The sequence below is a fragment of the Coregonus clupeaformis genome, chromosome 21 (assembly GCF_020615455.1).
Source record: "Coregonus clupeaformis isolate EN_2021a chromosome 21, ASM2061545v1, whole genome shotgun sequence".
In the NCBI taxonomy this organism is placed as follows: Eukaryota; Metazoa; Chordata; class Actinopteri; order Salmoniformes; family Salmonidae; genus Coregonus; species Coregonus clupeaformis.
Window position 1 is genome coordinate 12,683,603 of NC_059212.1, and position 20,084 is coordinate 12,703,686.

Here is a 20,084-nt window from a genome sequence, read left to right on the forward strand (position 1 = left end):
ACACTCATACACACACTCATACACTCATACACACACTCATGCACACACTCATACACACATTCATACACTCATACACACACTCATACACACACATACTCACTCAAACATCCCTCATCCACATACCTTTTGTTTTCAACAAACCACAATTTATTGAAAACAAGGGAGGGATCAAGAGTTGTAAGTAGTCGAGTAGAGTAAACAATGGCCTTGCAAAGAACTAGGTCAACAAAGAGAGCTCTCTTGATTCTTTCTCTCTCTGTCTCCCAGTATCAGCAGTTCACTTCAGAGAGCTTACTCGTAATCTGATTGCCTCTCCCTCCTCCCCACCTCTCTCTCTCTCTCTCTCTCTCTCTCTCTCTCTCTCTCTCTCTCTCTCTCTCTCTCTCTCTCTCTCTCTCTCTCTCTCTCTCTCTCTCTCTCTCTCTCTCTCTCTCTCTCTCTCTCTCTCTCTCTCTCTCTCTCTCTCTCTCTCTCTCTCTCTCTCTCTCTCTCTCTCTCTCTCTCTCTCTCTCTCTCTCTCTCTCTCTCTCTCTCTCTCTCTCTCTCTCTCTCTCTTCTCTCTCTCTCTCTCTCTCTCTCTCTCTCTCTCTCTCTCTCTCTCTCTCTCTCTCTCTCTCTCTCTCTCTCTCTCTCTCTCTCTCTCTCTCTCTCTCTCACACACACACACACACACACACACACACACACACACACACACTTCTGGTCCCCACAAGAATAGTTAAACACGTCCACAAACACACACACACACACAAACACACACTGAACTCTGAGCATAGAGACACATTGTTGACTGCATGGGACAACGTGTTCTTCATTTGAGCTAACAGACAGAACCATACAATTATTTGCATCTGTTTCTTAAAACTCCTCACATTGTTTAACACTTTTAAAACGTTCTATTTATCTCATAATATATATATAATTTCCCACACATAACCTTACAATCTACTGTCAATCTGCCTGAATTTGACAGTTGATCCTCTAATGAAAATTCTAATAGTAAATGTTAAACCTTGAGCACTTTGTAACAGCATTCCTTTTCTCCATTCTCTTCTTTCCTCTTGGATATGAAACATCATATCAAACATGACATCATACATGACTAAATGTATACCATTGAGAAGCAAGTATCAATGTTAGCGAGTCAGATAAAAATGGCCACCATTGGCCTTTGCAGGTCAGGTTATAAAAAGCCTGCTCTAACTCCCAGGGCTCCCCTGGCCTCAGCCATGTGACAGGATTAAGGCTAAATGGGGGATATCAGATCGCCAACGGATCAGAACGAGTCATATAGTTTGGGAATTATTGGATATTTTTATTGTGGAGCCAGAACAGATTGATATCTGCATGATCCCTGCTTGCTGTGTCAATGTCACTTAAATACAGTGAACCACGTGGACATGATATTGATGTTGCTCATACAGGCATTTTGCCAAACCAACACTACATGACCAAAAGTATGTAGACACCTGCTCGTCGAACATCTCATTCCAAAATCATGGGCATTAATATGGAGTTGTTCCCCCTTTGCTGCTATAACAGCCTCCACTCTTCTGGGAAGGCTTTCCACTAGATGTTGGAACATTGCTGCGGGGACTTGCGTCCATTCAGCCACTAGAGCATTAGTGAGGTCAGGCACTGATGTTGGGCGATTAGGCCTGGCTCGCAGTCGGCGTTCCAATTCATCCCAAAGGTGTTTGATGGGGTTGAGGCCAGGGCTCTATGCAGGCCAGTCAAGTTCTTCCACACCAATCTCAACAAACCATTTCTGTATGGACCTCGCTTTGTGCACGGGGCATTGTCATGCTGAAACAGGAAAGGGCCTTCCCCAAACTGTTGCCACAAAGTTGGAAGCACAGAATCATCTAGAATGTCATTGTATGCTGTAGCATTAAGATTTCCCTTCACTGGAACTAAGGGACCTAGCCCGAACCATGAAAAACAGCCCCACCCCAATTATTCCTCCTCCACCAAACTTTACAGTTGGCACTATGCATTGGCGCAGGTAGCGTTCTCCTGGCATCCGCCAAACCCAGATTCGTCCGTCGGACTGCCAGATGGTGAAGCGTGATTGTTTACTCCTGAAAACACGTTTCCGCTGCTCCAGAGTCTAATGGCGACGAGCTTTACACCACTCCAGCCGACGCTTGGCATTGCTCATGGTGATCTTAGGCTTGTGTGCGGCTGGTCGGCCATGGAAACCCATATCATGAAGCTCCCAACAAACAGTTCTTGTGCTGACGTTGCTTCCAGAGGCAGTTTGGAACTCGGCAGTGAGTGTTGCAACTGAGGACAGACGATTTTTATGTGCTACATGCTTCAGCACTCGGCGGTCCTGTTCTGTGAGCTTGTGTGGCCTACCGTTGTAGCTCCTAGATGTTTCCACTTCACAATAACAATTTGAAGGTGTGTCCACAAACTTTTGTATATATAGTGTAGGTGTCCATTAAGTCCATGAAACAAAATGTTCAAATATCTTCAGAATTCTGTAGAAATAATTGATTGTAAGGTACGGTACATAGAATTGATCACCAGAGTTAAAGTCACATTTCTACATAATATGTACGAATTACGAAAAAATTACTTTGGTCAATCACAGAAGGTTCTATTTTAACAAATGTAACACAATGGTTAATCTAAGCCAGGCGGTAGCACTATAAGTTCAGGGGTGTGTCAGAAATACTCACAATTATCGGTGCAATTGCTGGCGTTGGCACAAAAGGGTTGAGTTTTGATGAATAAACAAGTTGTGTGTGTGTCGAGGCTTGGCCCCTCACTGGCCAATCAGAACATGCTCCGTGGCGAAATATGTGTGTGTCGGAGTCTAGGGATATGGATTTTGCTGTTCTGTTCAGGGACTTTCCAAGACTACTATGATCCAGGTGATGTCACGCCGGCTCAAAAAGGTGCTGGGGAGAGTTGCCGCAAATGAGTGCGTAGGCAAGTGTGTTGCAAAAGGAGGAGAGTTAGAGAACGATAAAGAGTAGAGAGGAGCCGAATTCAGAAAGTATTATCGTTGGAGAAAGAGGACGGATTATTAAAAAATGGAAAGAATATGGCACCACAACAAACCTGCCAAGAGAGGGCCGCCCACCAAAACTCACGGACCAGGCAAGGAGGGCATTAATCAGAGAGGCAACAAAGGGACCAAAGATAATCCTGAAGGAGCTGTAAAGCTCCACAGCGGAGATTGGAGTATCTGTCCATAGGATCACTTTAAGCCGTACATGCCACAGAGCTGGGCTTTACGGAAGAGTGGCCAAACACGTTTGGTGTTCGCCAAAAGCCATGTGGGAGACTCCCCAAACATATGGAAGAAGGTACACTGGTCAGATGAGACTAAAATTGAGCTTTTTGGCCATCAAGGGAAACGATATGTCTGGCGCAAACCCAACACCTCTCATCACCCCGAGAACACCATCTCCACAGTGAAGCATGGTGGTGACAGCATCATGCTGTGGGGATGTTTTTCATCGGCAGGGACTGGGAAACTGGTCAGAATTGAAGGAATGATGGATGGCGCTAAATACAGGGAAATTCTTGAGGGAATCCTGTTTCAGTCTTCCAGAGATTTGTGACTGGGACAGAGCATACTGCTAAAACAACACTAGAGTGGTTTAAGGGGAAACATTTAAATGTCTTGGAATGGCCTAGTCCTAGTCGGCTATTCTGTGAACTGTGAAATTGTGCCTGTTGTGTTGTTGCTTAAAACTGACAATATATTTTCATTATTTTAAAGCAGAACTGTCTTTTCATTACTACTGCCTTGGTGTAGGGGTCCTAACCTGTTTTAGGTATTTGGATGTATTGCAGGTGGATGCTCCATGATATTAACCACATAATCTGAGGGGCTGAATACAGTGAGTTACTTTAAACTTTTCACCCTATACTATTAGAAAAGGTGCCACTATTATTAAGTAGTGTGGTGAAGTGAAATGTGTTGGGCAACAGGGACACAGCTCTGTTTGTTGCTCAACCTCCCAAGGCTGATCTGAGAAAAACCCTACAAAAACAGGTATTTCCTACCTGTTACATTTGGCGTCACAAACAAGATCAATCAAACTGCTTTTCCTTGTTGAAAAATGGAAGAGGGGTTCCGAGGCTAGGTGAGATGGTATATTTAAAAAAAGGAGTTGCTGAGTTGACAGAGAGATTGTAACAGCAATGTTGAACACTGTAGCAGGCCCGTGAGGATCAGCGAGAAGCTACAGTTGAAGTCTGAAGTTTACATACACCTTAGCCAAATACATTTAAACTCAGCATCAAAAGAAGGCTGCTGCACAAACTGTGTACATTCCTCGAGAACGAAAGCTACCTGACTTAAGTGGGGCCGCAGGGTAGCAGACTGTTGAGGAATGGATCCCTACTGGGAGGACCATGCCCGTGTTGGGCCAACTAACAGATGCTGATGGCCAGGATGAGAGAAGCCCATCACCCATCAGTAGTCAGTCCGCTGGTTTCAACTCTTTGAAAGAACACCAGGCTAGTCAGACCTCTAAAGCTTTAGGTGACTGTCTGATAGTTGATGTGGCAATCGCTGGAGTCAAGACGAGGTGTTTACTTGATACGGGGTCAGAGGTCACTACTATTACTGAGACACACTTTAAGAAGCACTTCGGGGATGGTGATCCAGAACTTTCATGTGCAAAGTGGGTGCGTCTCACAGCCGCCAACGGGCTGGAGATTCCTGTTATTGGTTGTCTGGAGACAGACATCGAATGCATGGGAAGAACCCTCCATGGGAAGTGTGTCTTCGTCTTGAAGGATCCTCCATCTCAGAGTGAAGAAACACAAGTGGTGCCTGGAATTGTGGGAATGAATGACTTTGGCGACCTTCAAGGACTCCTCGTCACTAACCAGGAAGGGTGACAAAATTAGATCGCCATCAACTGGCTCGAGAGAAAGCAACGCTGAAGGCCTTCATGGCGAATATTGAGAGGCAGACCAGTTATGCAACAGGTAGGATTGGCTTTGTAAAGGTGGCAAGAAGACGGAAAGTCACAATCCCTCCGTACAGTGAGAAAATCGTTGAGGGGCAATGCGGAGTTCCTGCGACGCAAAAGTGCCAAGTGTTGGTGGAGCAGACGGCTGGGGTGAACTTGCCAAGTGGAGTCCTGGTGGCCAATGTAAATTAAAGCAGAGCAAATGCTTTCTGTTCAAGGCCGGAGTCAAATTCTTGAGGCATGTCATCTCCAAGGAAGGAGTCCAGGTGGAAAGGGAGAAAGTGCAAGCTCTGGAGGAGTGGCCAATCCCGAAGAATGCAAAAGAGGTGCGGCAGGTATTGGGCTTCATGGGTTACTACAGGGCTTCATACCCAAGTTTGTCCACATCGCTAGACCACTCCACGGCTTGGTGTGCAAGGCTGGTAGCTCTGGTAAAGGACAAAGGTCTCAGGTATTCACATGGAGTGAAAACTGCCAAGAAGCCTTTGATAGACTGCAGAAAGCTTTGACAGAAAGCTTCCCCCTGTCCTTGCTTATCCTGATTTCAGCTTGACGTTCACCGTGGCAACTGATGGAAGTTTCTGAGGTCTGGGAGCGGTACGTAGCCAGAAGCAGAGTGGTGTTGAACAGGTGATCGCCTATGCAAGTCGGGGACTGAGGAGGTCTGAAAGGAATGATCACAATTACAGTGCTTTTAAGCTTGAACTGCTTGCCCTTAAAAATGTACATCCTGTTTCCATTAATCATCCTTGAGATGTTTCTACAACTTGATTGGAGTCCACCTGTGGTGCATTTCAATTGATTGGACATGATTTGGAAAGGCACACACCTGTCTATATAAGGTCCCACAGTTAACAGTGCATGTCAGAGCAAAAACCAAGCCATGAAGTCGAAGAAATTGTCCGTAGAGCTCAGAGACAGGATTGTGTCGAGGCACAGATCTGGGGAAGGGTACCAAAACATTGCTGCAGCATTGAAGGTCCCCAAGAACACAGTGGCCTCCATCATTCTTAAATGGAAGACGTTTGGAACCACCAAGACTCTTCCTAGAGCTGGTCGCCCGGCGAAACTGAGCAATCGGGGGAGAAGGGCCTTGGTCAGGGAGGTGACCAAGAACCCGATGGTCACTCTGACAGAGCTCCAGAGGTCCTCTGTAGAGATGGGAGAACCTTCCAGAAGGACAACCATCTCTGCAGCACTCCACCAATCAGGCATTTATGGTAGAGGGGCCAGGTGGAAGCCACTCCTCAGTAAAAGGCACATTATAGCCCGCTTGGAGTTTGCCAAAAGGCACCTAAAGGACTCTCAGCCCATGAGAAACAAGATTCTCCGATCTAACAACTCTTGAGAGACCTGAAAATAGCTGTGCAGCGACGCTCCCCATCCAACCTAACAGAGCTAGAGAGGATCTGCAGAGAAGAATGGGAGAAAGTTCCCAAATACAGGTGTGCCAAGCTTGTAGCGTCATTCCCAAGAAGACTCTAATCGCTGCCAAAGGCACTTCAACAAAGTACTGAGTAAAGGTTTTAGAAAAAGGCTGTAACGTAACAAAATGTGGAAAAAGTCAAGGGGTCTGAATACTTCCCTAATGCACTGTAAGATAACTTGAACCCATTTGCAGTCCACATTGTTCTAAGTAATTGTATGGCTTCAATATCATTCACACTGATATAGGGGCAAGGCCTACTGTAAATTGCATTATGGCTGAGCATGGACATGCCAAACATTGTGAATAAGCAAGATTAAATTCATTATTGATAAGGCCTAAAAAGATAATTATTCGAATCAAATTCTAAACAAAACAAAACAACAACTTGTTTTAAATAGACTATGTCCCACTTACAGGCACCATAATTTCTCCCCGTGGGCATATAATATTAAAACAACGCAGACTATTACACACATCCAAAACGGGAACTACATGGCTAAAATAATGCGGGCATGTCAACAGTGAATAGATAAAAAGGCAACGTCAGCTCACTGTTTTACTCCTCTCAAACTTGATATTTTAATAAAGCTTTGGTGATTAAGATTTATTGCCAAGCGGTCTCAGGAGCCAAACCCTTTATCAACAGTCTTGACTACTTCGCGATTGCATTGGGCAGACAAAAAATGCCTTAATTGAGAGCAGGGGAGGCTATGCTTGGTTTTTAATCAAATAAAACTCAAATATTTTTTTACGTTTCTAAATACGAAGCACCAAAAGCACATTAGGCTACTCTTGTTGCATGCGCATATGGGCAGTGTGCGTGACGGCTGGATAGGCTGCGTTTCCGCTGTCAAAATTCAAGCCATAACCAACTGCGTTACTGCTAAAACCAGCTTTTGGTTGGTCTTAAATATTATTAGCACTTTGGATCATGTTTTTAAGGACACACCTCAAATATTTCCACCCCGCCCATCTGAGCGCAAGCGAGCTGATATACAGAGCATTCGGAAAGTATTCAGACTCCTTGACTTTTCCACATTTTGTTACGTTACAGCCTAAATAGTTGTTTCCCCTCATCAATCTACACACAATACCCCATAATGACAAAGCCAAAACAATTTTTTAGAAATTGCCTCAGGAGGACGACCCTGAGGACAAGGAGCGGGCCGGTCAGGACGGCGACGGTGGAAGTCCCGAATTAGATTGGGGTCCAGAACGTCCCGAGCCGGAACACAGCTCCTCTCCTCAGGACCATACCCCTCCCAGTCCACCAGGTAATGGAGCCGTCCCCCAGGTAATGGAGGAGTTCAGCAGGTCCCAAACCTGGCCGGCCCTTTGGAACCACTCGGAACCACTCGTCATCAGTCTGGCTGGGTGTCCAAGGGGCCAGGGCCGGCTGGTAACCCAGGACGCGCTGGAAGGGAGTGAGCACCGTGGAGGAGTGAACGAGGGAGTTCTGGCCATATTCTGCCCAGGGAAGAAACCTTGCCCACTCACCCTGCCGGTCCTGACAGTGGCAACGAAGAAACCTCCCCAGCTCCTGGTGAATTGCAGGCCACGGTCCAAGATGATGTCCTCCGGAAGTCCATAATGCCGGAAGACCTGTTGGAACAGGACCTCAGCGACCTGGAGAGCAGAAGGAAGACCAGTTAGTGGCAAAAAACGGCATGATTTGGAGAACCGATCTACGACCACCATGACTGTGGTGAAGCTGTCAGAACGTGGACGGTCAGTGACAAAGTCTATGGACAGGTGTGACCAAGGTCGCTGAGGCACTGGGAGAGGAACTAGTTTGCCTGCTGGGGCGTTCCGAGGTGTCTTCATTTGGACACATACGGAACAGGAGTTGACATAGTGGGAGACATCAGAAGCCAAGGTGGGCCACAGTATTTTTGGGATAGAGAATGCAGGGTGCGCGTAATACCAGAGTGACCTGCCGTAAGGGTAGTGTGCGCCCAGATCAGCAGGCGGTCACGGACACTGGTGGGTACATACACGCTCCCCGGAGGGGCGTTGGCAGGCGCTGGCTCCTCCTGCGCCGCCAGGCGGACGTTTTCGTCCACATCCCAAACGACAGGTGCAATGATGAGAGACGAGGGCAGGATAGGACCCCCCAGATCCTTCCTTTCTCCGGTATGGTGCATCCTGGAGAGTGTGTCAGCCTTCACATTCTGGGATCCTGGTCGGTAGGACAGAATGAATTGGAAGCGAGTGAGAAATTGGGCCCACCTGGCTTGACGAGAGTTCATCCGTTTCGCTGCCCGTGTGTGCTCCAAATCCGGTGGTCAGTAAGAATCCAGAATGGATGGACTGCGCCCTCCAGCCAGTGTCTCCATTCCTCCAGAGCGAGGACCACCGCCAACAGCTCCCTGTTTCCAACTCCATAGTTCCTCTCTGTGGGGGAAGCTTTTTAGAGAAAAAGGCACAGGGATACATTTTCTCTGGCTTACCGTGCCGCTGGGAGAGGACCGGACCCATGCCCTCGTCCGATGCATCCACCTCCAGGATGAAAGGACGAGATGGATCTGGGTGTTTTAGGATGGGCGCTGTGGTGAACCTCTCCTTCAGCCTCTTGAAGGCAGCGTCAGCCTCAGGGTTCCAGGCCAGCTTCTGAGGCCCACCGTTAAGGAGAGAGGTGAGTGGGGCGGCTATGGAGCTGAAGGACCTGATGAAACGCCGTAGAAATTAGTGAAGCCCAGGAAGCTCTGTAGGCCCTTGATGGTGGTGGGAACTGGCCATGACCTGACAGTGTCCGTCTTCTCTCCTTCCATGAACACCCCCTGAGGACTGATCCGGTATCCCAGGAAGGAGATGGCCTGTAGGTGGAATTCGCATTTCTTCCCCTTCACCAACAGGCTGTGTTCCCGGAGGCGGAGTAGGACCGCTCGGATGTCCCTGACGTGCTCCTCGAACGTAGCCGAGTAGATCAGGATATTGTCGATGTACACCACCACCTGTCTACTCAGCATGTCCCGGAACACGTCATTGATGAATGACTGGAACACGGAAGGTGCGTTGGCGAGGCCGTAGGGCATGACACAGTATTCATAGTGACCTGAGGTAGTGCTGAATGCCGTCTTCCACTCGTCTCCTTCCCAGATTTGGATCAGGTTGTAGGCACTCCTCAGGTCCAACTTGGTAAAGTACCGGGCCCCTCGTAGCTGCTCGATGGCCGATGGAACCAGAGGGAGGGGGTACCGGTACTTGGTGGTGACTGCGTTCAGCCCCCTGTAGTCAATGCATGGTCTCAGTCCTCCGTCCTTTTTGGCCACGAAGAAGAAGCTGGCGGAGGCAGGAGAGGTAGAGCGTCTGATGAAACCCTATTTCAGGGTCTCCGCCACATACTTCTCCATGGCCTCAGTCTCCGCCATGGAAAGGGGGTAAATGCGACTCTTCGGGGGGTGGTGTCCCTCCAGTAGGTCAATGGCGCAGTCCCAGGGCCTGTGAGGAGGGAGACACGTAGCCTTTACTGAAGAGAAGACATCGGAGAGATCTGCGTACTCACGTGGAATGTTGGGCTGGAGGGCGGACTCCGGACTCTCCACTGACGTGGAACAACAAAACCACCGGCAGGCAGGTCTTCCGGCATGAGGTAGACCAGGCTGTGATACTCTTGGTGCTCCAATTGATGGTGGGGTTGTGTAGTCTGAGCCAGGGCAATCCCATGACGATCCGGTGAAGGGGTGACGAGACGATGTGGAATGACAGCTCCTCGTCGTGCTCTGGTAGTGTGGGAATGGTGATGGGGGGAGTGACGTGCGTAATGGTGCCTGATCCAAGCGGTTTATTGTCCAGTGAGGTAACGTGTAGCGGAGATGGCAGTGGCACGGTGGGCAACCCCCATTCAGAGACCAGCTCCCTATCTATAAGGTTCCCTGCTGATCCGGCATCTATCATAGCATTAGAAATGGAAGAGAATGAATAACCAGACACCGTTATGGGAACTAAAAACAATGTTTTTGTGATAGGAGCTGACGTAACACTAACGGAGCGGTGACGGGAGTCATACCACCTAGATAGGGCGCCGCCAGGAGATCTGTGGTCCGTGGTGGTGTAGGGGGTGCTGCCCACCTCCATGGGTGAGGACTCGGAAGCAGGGCGGCTTCCATAGCTCAGATGGGGTGAGCGTCGAGACTCCGGGAGGTGTTGGGAACGCTGTCTCTCTCTCAACATGTCGTCAAGAAGGATGGACGTGGTGATGAGGGTATCAAGGTCCATCTCATGGTCCCGACATGCGAGTTCTGTCTTGATGTCCTCCCGTAAGCCTCTCCTGAAGGCCGTGTGCAGAGCATGCTCATTCCAGCCGGAAGACGCCGCCACCGTGCGAAAGCTCAGAGCGTACTCGGACGCGGGCCCCTCTCTCTGTTGTAGATGGAGGAGACGCTCACCCCCGTCCTTTCCCTCCATGGGATGATCAAACACCGCCCTGAACTGAGCGAGGAAGGTGGGGTAGCGTAGTGCCACTGCTCCCTCTCCTTCTCAGACTGCTGTGGCCCAATCCAGCGCCTTCCCTTTAAGTAGCGAAATCACCAGCGCTATCCTGGCTTGGTCAGATGGATATGCCCCAGGCTGACACGCCAGATAAAGTGAAACCTGTAGCAGGAAGCCGCTACATTTAGTAGTTTTACCGTCAAAGCTCTCCGGTAGGGCGAGGGTTCCCGCAGAAGTGGGTGATAGCCCGGGAACAGGTGGATTGGGGGCACTCGCCACTCCCTGAGGTGGAACTGGAGTGCTGGGCAGATTATGTAGAGTTTGGAACACTTCCTGCATGGCGGCGTTGAACTGGGCAAGCTGCTGCTGGTGCTGGTTGAGGCACTGGGAAACTCCTGCTGCATCCATTTTTGTTTGGTGTGTGATTCTGTGACGAGTACTGAGTATACGAAGAGGCAGGACGCAGACGCAGGAATGAACAAGGTCAAGGTTTACTTAAACAATGATAAAGAGAAATAACAAAGATAGAGTACACGACACGAAGCTAAACAATCACACACAGCATCATAAGGAACAGTCCAGGGCTAAATAGGGGTGGTGATGAGATGATGAGGTGCAGGTGTGCTGGAGGTGATTAGGGTGCATTGGGTTTCCATTCCGGTGTTGCCGAGGTGGTGCGCTCAGACCGGTGGCTCAGTAGACCGGCGAATCGGAGCGCCGGAGGGGAGCAACGGGAGGAGACATGACAAATACAAAGCTGTAATATCACATTTACAGTACATAAGTATTCAGACCCTTTACTCAGTACTTTGTTGAAGCACCTTTGGCAGCGATTACAGCCTCGAGCCTTCTTGGGTATGACGCAACAAGCTTGGTACATCTGTATTTGGGAAGTTTCTCCCATTCTTCTATGCAGATCCTCTCAAGCTCTGTCAGGATGGATGGGGAGGGTCGCTGCACAGCTATTTTCAGGTCTCTCCAGAGATGTTAGATCGGGTTCTATTCCGGGCTCTGGGTGGGCCACTCAAGGACATTCAGAGACTTGTCCCAAAGCCACTCTTGCGTTGTCTTGACTGTGTGCTTAGGTTTGTTGTTCTGTTAGAAGGTGAACCTTTGCCCCAGTCTGAGGTCCTGAGCGCTCTGGAGCAGGTTTTCATCAAGGATCTCTCTGTACTTTGCTCCCTTTATCTTTCCCTCGATCCTGACTAGTCAGTCTACCAGTCCCTGCCGCTGAAAAACATCCCCACAGCATGATGCTGCCACCACCATGCTTCACCGTAGGGATGGTGCCAGGTTTCCTCCAGACGTGATGCTTGGCATTCAGGCCAAAGAGTTCAATCTTGGTTTAATCATACCAGAGAATATTGTTTCTCATGATCAGAGTCCTTTAGGTGCCTTTTGGTAAACTCCAAGCGGGCTGTTATGTGCCTTTTACTTATTAGTGGCTTCCGTCTGGCCACTCTACCATAAAGGCCTGATTGGTGGAGTGCTGCAGAGCTGGTTGGATGGAGGCCACTGCGTTCTTAGGGACCTTCAATCCTGCAGATTTTTGGTACCCTTCCCCAGATCTGTGCCTCGACACAATCCTGTCTCGGAGCTCGACGGACAATTCCTTCGACCTCATGGCTTGGTTTTTGCTCTGACATGCACTGTCAAATGTGGGACCTTATATAGACAGGTGTGTGCCTTTCCAAATCATGTCCAATCAATTGAATTTACCGCAGGTGGACTCCAATCAAGTTGTAGAAACATCTCAAGGATGATCAATGGAAACAGGATGCACCTGAGCTCAATTTCGAGTCTCATAGCAAAGGGTCTGAATACTTTTGTAAATAAGGTATTTCTGTTTTTTATTTTTAATAAATTTGCAAAAAATTCTAAAAACCATTTTTAAATTTTTCTTAATGGGGTTTTGTATGTAAATTGATGAGGATTTTTAAAACATGTAATCCATTTTAGAATAAGGCTGTAATGTAACAAAATGTGGAAAAAGGGAAGGGGTCTGAATGCTTTCCGAATGCACCGTAAAACAGGTAAATTGCTGAATAGTTAGTGCTGGAAAATGCCAGTGCACCAGTTTTTACATTACTTGTTTTTACATGACTTGCAAACTAAAGTGCGTTTGACACTAGCACTGCCTTAACGCCAACCGAAAATAGAGCCAGAGGATGCAAAATAATTATATAAGCATGTTTTTTCACATCCAGTGTCCAATGTCAAAAGCTGTCTTTTTTTTTTTTTGGGATTGCAGTTTCCAAATTATTCCCATTTAACAGCCTTTGAACGTTCAAAGTGTCAAATCAACAAAGCAAAAAAACATCTCATTGTGCTTTTCCACCTAAAACACTGCTGACACCAGGGTTAATGTCAGCTCTAGTGTTATTGTGTTTCCATCAGGAGTGCGACACTAAAGACATGTGGCAAGCAGAATCAACAACCTCTGCATCATTCAAGACTGTTGCTTTGTGAGAAGGTGTTAATGTTCACAGTTAGCCATTGTTATATAAATGCTCCAAGTCAAAGCAGGTCCGCCAGAGCCATGGCCCAGAGAGACACGTGTGCCGGTCTGGCGTAGATGGAAACAGAAAAGTCTGAGCCTTTTGGGTAAAACACTGGGGTAAATGCTCAGTGGAAATACATGTGTTTAATATGTCACATATGCCATTCTGTTCATAAACACAATTCAAGCACTATTTGCAGGCTGTTCTGAATATGGCATGCCTTGTGTATTTGGCTATTTTGCCAGACTTGCCCCAAATCCCCAAACTGATGCTCTTACCCTGGGGCCACCTTACACTGCCAGACTACTTCTAACATCACTCTGCCACTCTCTCCATCTCACCCTTTTTGTCTTTTTGACCTCATTACTGCCAGTTAATACACCAGGGCCACACTGTGTTCACTAGCTTGCTTTCTCGTTTTCAGGATCTCAGTTTCTCAATATTCTCACTCTCTGTCTGTTCTTACAGGTCCAACTACATCTGTCAGAGGCCTCACAAAAGCTGCCTTACAGTAACCCCATAGGGCCAATGTTCCAATACTCTAATTCAAACTTAATCAATTGATTAGTCATTAATGATGTCGCAGCACATTATCCACCTACAGGGGGATTTAATTTTTAACCCTGTGACCAGAGGCAGGTGACGGGGGCAAATTACATCATCTCGGCCGTTACTGGTGCCATTGGTTGGCAGAAACCTTAACCTAAGGCTATGGAGCTATATAGGCTAATTCAGTCTGATAAACCTGACTTAATATGAGCTTATCCACGCCCAAAGTGTCCCCAGCTCCCAGCGCAGTACGTAAGACCAGGGGGTAAACGACTTGTCCGTGGCTAGTATGCTCTAGCTAGGAGCAATGGCCCCGTTCCCTCCAGTGTCACGTTGTACTCAAGCCAATCACTCGCCCATGATGCACTTAAGTGGGGGTAGTGGGGGAGAGCCTGTGTCAGTGTCAAAAGGTTACGCTGTTGTAACAGACATTAAAGCTACAGTGGATGTCTTTAACTTTGACGTTTTGCATAGACTTGAGCAGATGTCCTTTTATGCTGATTTAGCATTCAAGTGTTAATACGCAGGCGCAAATTCCTGCAGAAAATCTGTGATATTCTCTTAGTGGTATATCATGTAATATCATGTAATATTCTATAAGTGGTATGTTATTTATGATATGAACCTATTGCTCTCATGAATATAACCACAAGTGCTAAGAGGTCAGTTTATGTCCTTTCATGGCAAATGGATTGTTGATAGGGCATGGTGCTGACAACACCAATGTTGTGGATTCGATTCCCACTGTGGCCACCTATATGAAAAGTGTATGCAGGCATGACTGTAAGTTGTTTTGAATAAAAATGTCAGCTAAATGGCATATATTATAATATAATATTATATTACTAACCCACATAGACACCTCAACAACAAACAAATTCACCCACAGGGACAACTCGACAACAAACAAATTCACTGACTGGGACAAGACAACAAACAAATTCACCCACAGAAACACCTCGACAACAAACAAATTCTCCCACAGGGACACCAAGACAACAAACAAATTCACCCACAGAAACACCTTGACAACAAACAAATTCTTCCACAGGGACACCTCGACAACAAACAAATTCAACAATGTTATGCACTCGCATTAACAAACACACACATATGCATTGCTTTTTATACATTTGTGAAGTGCATGGAGACTTTCTAAATACTGTATAATAAATAAGTAATATATACTTAATAGATCATAATGCTAACATAGTGCCTTCAGAAAGTATTCACACCCCTTGACTTTTTCCACATTCTGTTGTGTTACAACCTGAATAAAAATAAAATAAAAATGAGATTTTGTGTCACTGGCCCATAATGTCAAAATTGAATTATGTTTTTAGAAATTGTTACAAATTAATAAAAAATGAAAAGCTGAAATGTCTTGAGTCAATAAGTATTCAACCCCTTAGTTATGGCAAGCCTAAATAAGTTCAGGAGTAAACATTTGCATAAAGGGATACTTTGGGATTTGGGCAATGAGGCCCTTTATCTACTTCCCCAGAGTCAGATGAACTAGTGGATACTATTTTTATGTCTCTGTGTCCAGGAAGAAGTTAAGAGGTAGTTTCGCAAGCCAATGCTAACTAGTGTTAGCACAACGACTTCCTTCAAACTGCACGCAGAGACATAAAAATGGTATCCACAAGTTCCACAAGTTCATCGGACTCTGGGGAAGTAGATAAAGTGCTTCATTGCCAAAATCCTGAAGTATCCCTTTAACAAGTCACATATTAATTTGAATGGACTCACTCTGTGTGCAATGATAGTGTTTAACATTATTTTTGAATGACTGTCACGCCCTGATCGAGAGAACTCTCGTTGGTTGGGTCAGGGTGTGAGTTTTCTGTTGAGATCTATGTTAGTGTGGTAGATCTAGGTAGTGTGGTAGATCTAGGTAGATCTAGGTTGTGTTTCTATGTTTGGCCGGGTGTGATTCCCAATCAGAGACAGCTGTCGCTCGTTGTCTCTGATTGGGGATCATACTTAGGTAGCCTGGTTGCCTACCTTAGTTGTGGGATCTTGTTCCTGTTAGGCCTGTATGTGTATAGCCTTTTGGACTTCGCGTTACGTTGTTTCTTGTTTTGTTGTATGTTTATTGAGGTAATAAACATGTACGCTTTTCACGCTGCACCTTGGTCCGACCCGTCTCTCAATGATCGTGACAGAAGATCCCACCAAACACGGACCAAGCAGCGTGCCCAGGAGGAGCAAACACCCTGGACACAGCGGGAGGCTACGTTGGTAGATGTCCTCCTCGGTTGGGGGGAAAATCACAGAGGAGGAGGCCATCCGTTACGGTAAGGCAATGAAGGAGGAAGCCCGGGTAGGAGAGGATCAACGGCGACATCAACGGTGCCGGCCGAAGAGGAAGCCCGAGAAGCAGCCCCAAGAAAAAACATTTGGGGGGCACACGGGGTGGACGACGAGGCAGCAGGAGGCCGTGAAAGGGCTGACTGTAGAGGAGGAGGCCGCTATTTTAGAGGTCCTCCAAGACCTGCAGATCGAGGGTCTGAGGGAGGAGGCCACCACGTTATGGGGGCTGTTAGCTCAGAGGGAGCAGGAGTTATCCGTTCAGAGGGAGGCGCTACAGGAGGCTCAAAGGGAGAAGGAAGTAGTGGACGCACGGAGAGAGGAGCTGGTCAGGCAACAAAAGGAGCGTGTGTTCATTGAGGAACCTAGGTATGCGGAGATACGCACTGTGTCGCCAGTGCGCGTTCACAGCCCAGTGTGTCCTGTGCCAGCGCCCCGCACGTGCCGTGCGAAAGTGGGCATCCAGCCAGGACGGGTTGTGCCAGCTCTCCGCTCCAGACCTCCAGTGCGCCTCTACAGCCCGGTACGGCCTGTACCTGCTCCCCGCACCAAACCAGTGGTGCGCGTTCCCAGTCCGGCACGGCCCGTACCAGCTCCTCGCACCAAACCAGTGGTGCGTGTATCCAGTCTGGCACGGCCCATGCCTGCTCCTCGCACCAGACCTGTTGTGCGTGTCTCCAGTCCGACCCGGCCCGTACCTGCTCCTCGCACCAAACCAGTGATGCGTGTCTCCAGTTTGGCCCGGCCCGTGCCTGCTCCTCGCACCAAACCAGTGGTGCGTGTCTCCAGTCCGGCCCAGCCCGTGCCTGCTCCTCGCACCAAACCAGTGGTGCATGTCTCCAGCCTGGTACGGCCCGTACCTGCTCCTCGCACCAAACCAGTGGTGCGCGTTCCCAGTCCGGTAAGGCCCGTGCCTGCTCTTCGCACCAGACCTGTGGTGCGTGTCTCCAGTCCGGCCCGGCCCATTCCTGCTCCTCGCACCAGGCCAGTGGTGTGTGTTCCCAGTCCGACCCGGCCCGTTCCTGCTCCTCGCACCAAACAAGTGGTGCGTGTCGCCAGCCCAGTACGCCCCATACCTGCTCCCCGCACCAGGCCAGTGGTGCGTGTTCCCAGTCCGACCCAGCCCGTACCTGCTCCTCGCACCAAACCAGTGGTGCGTGTCGCCAGCCCGGTACAGCCCGTACCTGCTCCCCGCACCAGACCTGTGGTGCGTGTCTCCAGTCCGGCCTGGCCTGTGCCTGCTCCTCGCACCAGACCAGCGGCACCATTCTGGAGTCAGAGCAGTCCGCTCCACCGGTGCCCAGTCCAGCTCCGGTCAGCGGATCCACTCCGGAGCCAGAACAGTCTGCTCCACCGGTGCCTAGTCCAGCTCCGGTCAGCGGTTCCAGAGCCAGAGCCAGAGCCAGAAGTCAGCCCCTCTCCAGCGTCGGAGCCTCCCACACCAGGGTCCAGACAGGGCTTGGTGCATCGCGGGAGGATTGCCGATCCAGGCCCAGACGTCAGCCCCTCTCCAGGTTCGGGGTCTCCCACACCAGGGTCCAGACAAGGCTTGGTGCATCGTGGGAGGAAGGAGAGGGGAAGCATCGCGCCAAGGTCCAGACCAGACCAGGGGCGCAACGGGGAAGCAGAGAGGGAGAGGTCGTCACGCCCGGAGCTGGACCCTCCCCTAATGAGTCAGGTTGGTGCGGCTGGAGTACGCACCTTTGGGGGGGATACTGTCACGCCCTGATCGAGAGAACTCTCGTTGGTTGGGTCAGTGTGTGAGTTTTCTGTTGAGATCTATGTTAGTGTATTTCTATGTGGTAGATCTAGGTTGTGTTTCTATGTTTGGCCGGGTGTGATTCCCAATCAGAGACAGCTGTCGCTCGTTGTCTCTGATTGGGGATCATACTTAGGTAGCCTGGTTGCCTACCTTAGTTGTGGAATCTTGTTCCTGTTAGGCTTGTATGTGTATAGCCCTTTGGACTTCACGTTACGTTGTTTCTTGTATGTTTATTGAGGTAATAAACATGTACGCTTTTCACGCTGCACCTTGGTCCGACCCGTCTCTCAACGATCGTGACAATGACTACCTCATCTCTGTACCCCACAATTATCTGTAGGGTCCCTCAGTCAAGCAGTGAATTTCAAACACAGATTCAACCACAAAGAATAAGGAGGTTTTCCAATGCCTCACAAAGAAGGGCACCTATTGGTAGATGGGTAAAAACAAAAAAGCAGGCATTGAATATCCCTTTAAGTATGGTGATGTTATTAATTACAATTTGGATGGTGCATCAATACACCCAGTCACTACAAAGATACAGCCGTCCTTCCTAACTCAGTTGCCGGAGAGGAAGGAAACCGCTCATGGATTTCACCATGAGGCCAATGGTGACTTTAAAACAGTTACAAAGTTTAATGGCTGTGATAGGAGAACTGAGAATGAATCAACAACATTGTAGTTACTTCACAATACTAACCTAAACGACAGAGTGAAAAGAAGGAAGCCTGTACAGAATAAAAATATTCCAAAACATGCATCCTGTTTGCATGAGGCTCTAAAGTAAAACTGTAATAAATATGGCAAAGAAATGAACTTTATGTCCTGAATACAAAGCGTTATGTTTGGGGCAAATCCAACACAACACATCACTGAGTACTGCTCTTCATATTTTCAACATGGTGGTGGCTGCATCATATGTTATGGGTATGCTTGTCATCGGCAAGGACTAAGTAATTTTCAGGATAAAAAAATTACATAAAACAGCTAAGCACAGGCATAATATTAGAGGAAAACCTGGTTCAGTCTGCTTTAAGCCAAACACTGGGAGATGAATTCACCTTTCAGCAGGATGATAACCTAAACACAATACACTGTAGTTGCAGACAACATTTAATATTCCTGAGTGGCCTAGTTACGGTTTTGATTTAAATCGGCTTGAAAATTGATGGCATGACTTAAAAGTGGCTGTCTAGCAATGATCAACAACCAACTTGACAGAGCTTGAAGAATTTTTTTAAGCATAAGGTGCAAATACTGTACAGTCAAGGTGTGCAAAGCTCTTAGAGAATTACCCAGAAAGACTCACAGCTGTAATCGCTGCCAAAGGTGATTCAAACATTATTGACTCAGGGGTGTGAGTCCTTATGTAAATTTAATATTTCTGTATTTCATTTTCAATAAATTTTACATTTCTAAAAACATGTTTTCACTTTGTCATTATGGGGTATTGTGTGTAGAAAAAAAAACATATTTAATCCATTTTGAATTCAGGCTGTAACACAACAAAATGTGAAATAAGTCAAGGGGTATGAATACTTTGTGAAGGCACTGTATAATTTAAATCACCATGACAAATTAATAACTATAAATAGCATATATTTCAGTGCTTCCGCATACACCCACTAACACATTGTAAGCATGCACACATGATAAGGTAAATACTTTGGTCATTTCATGCTCTCCCTCTCACTATTCTTAACTAAATGCTTAGTGCTGACCTGTCTTCTCAGCTGACTAACCGTGTTTGCTGACTGGGGGGAATTAGTTGGGGGTAGGAGAGTTAAGAATCAGACCACCATTCCCCAATCTGGAATACAGTGCTTCATGGTCTGGAATGCCCTCCACCAACCCCTCCCAAAACAACAGAGTGAGTTTGAGGACTCCAGTCCAACAGAGTTCTATAACTGTAAAGTTTTGAAAGAGCACAATACTGGTCTCTCTCACTCTGCACACATAACACACACACACACAAATCCACTCTCACTATTTCAAACACTTGTAAATCCACAAGTATTTGGTCACACACTGGGGCAAATTAACACACACGTGCATACACACAAACACATGCACATACACACACCTGCACAGTCACTTTATAAGCCATGAATGGTACCTCATCATCAACACAACACTATTTTATCTGACACATGCGT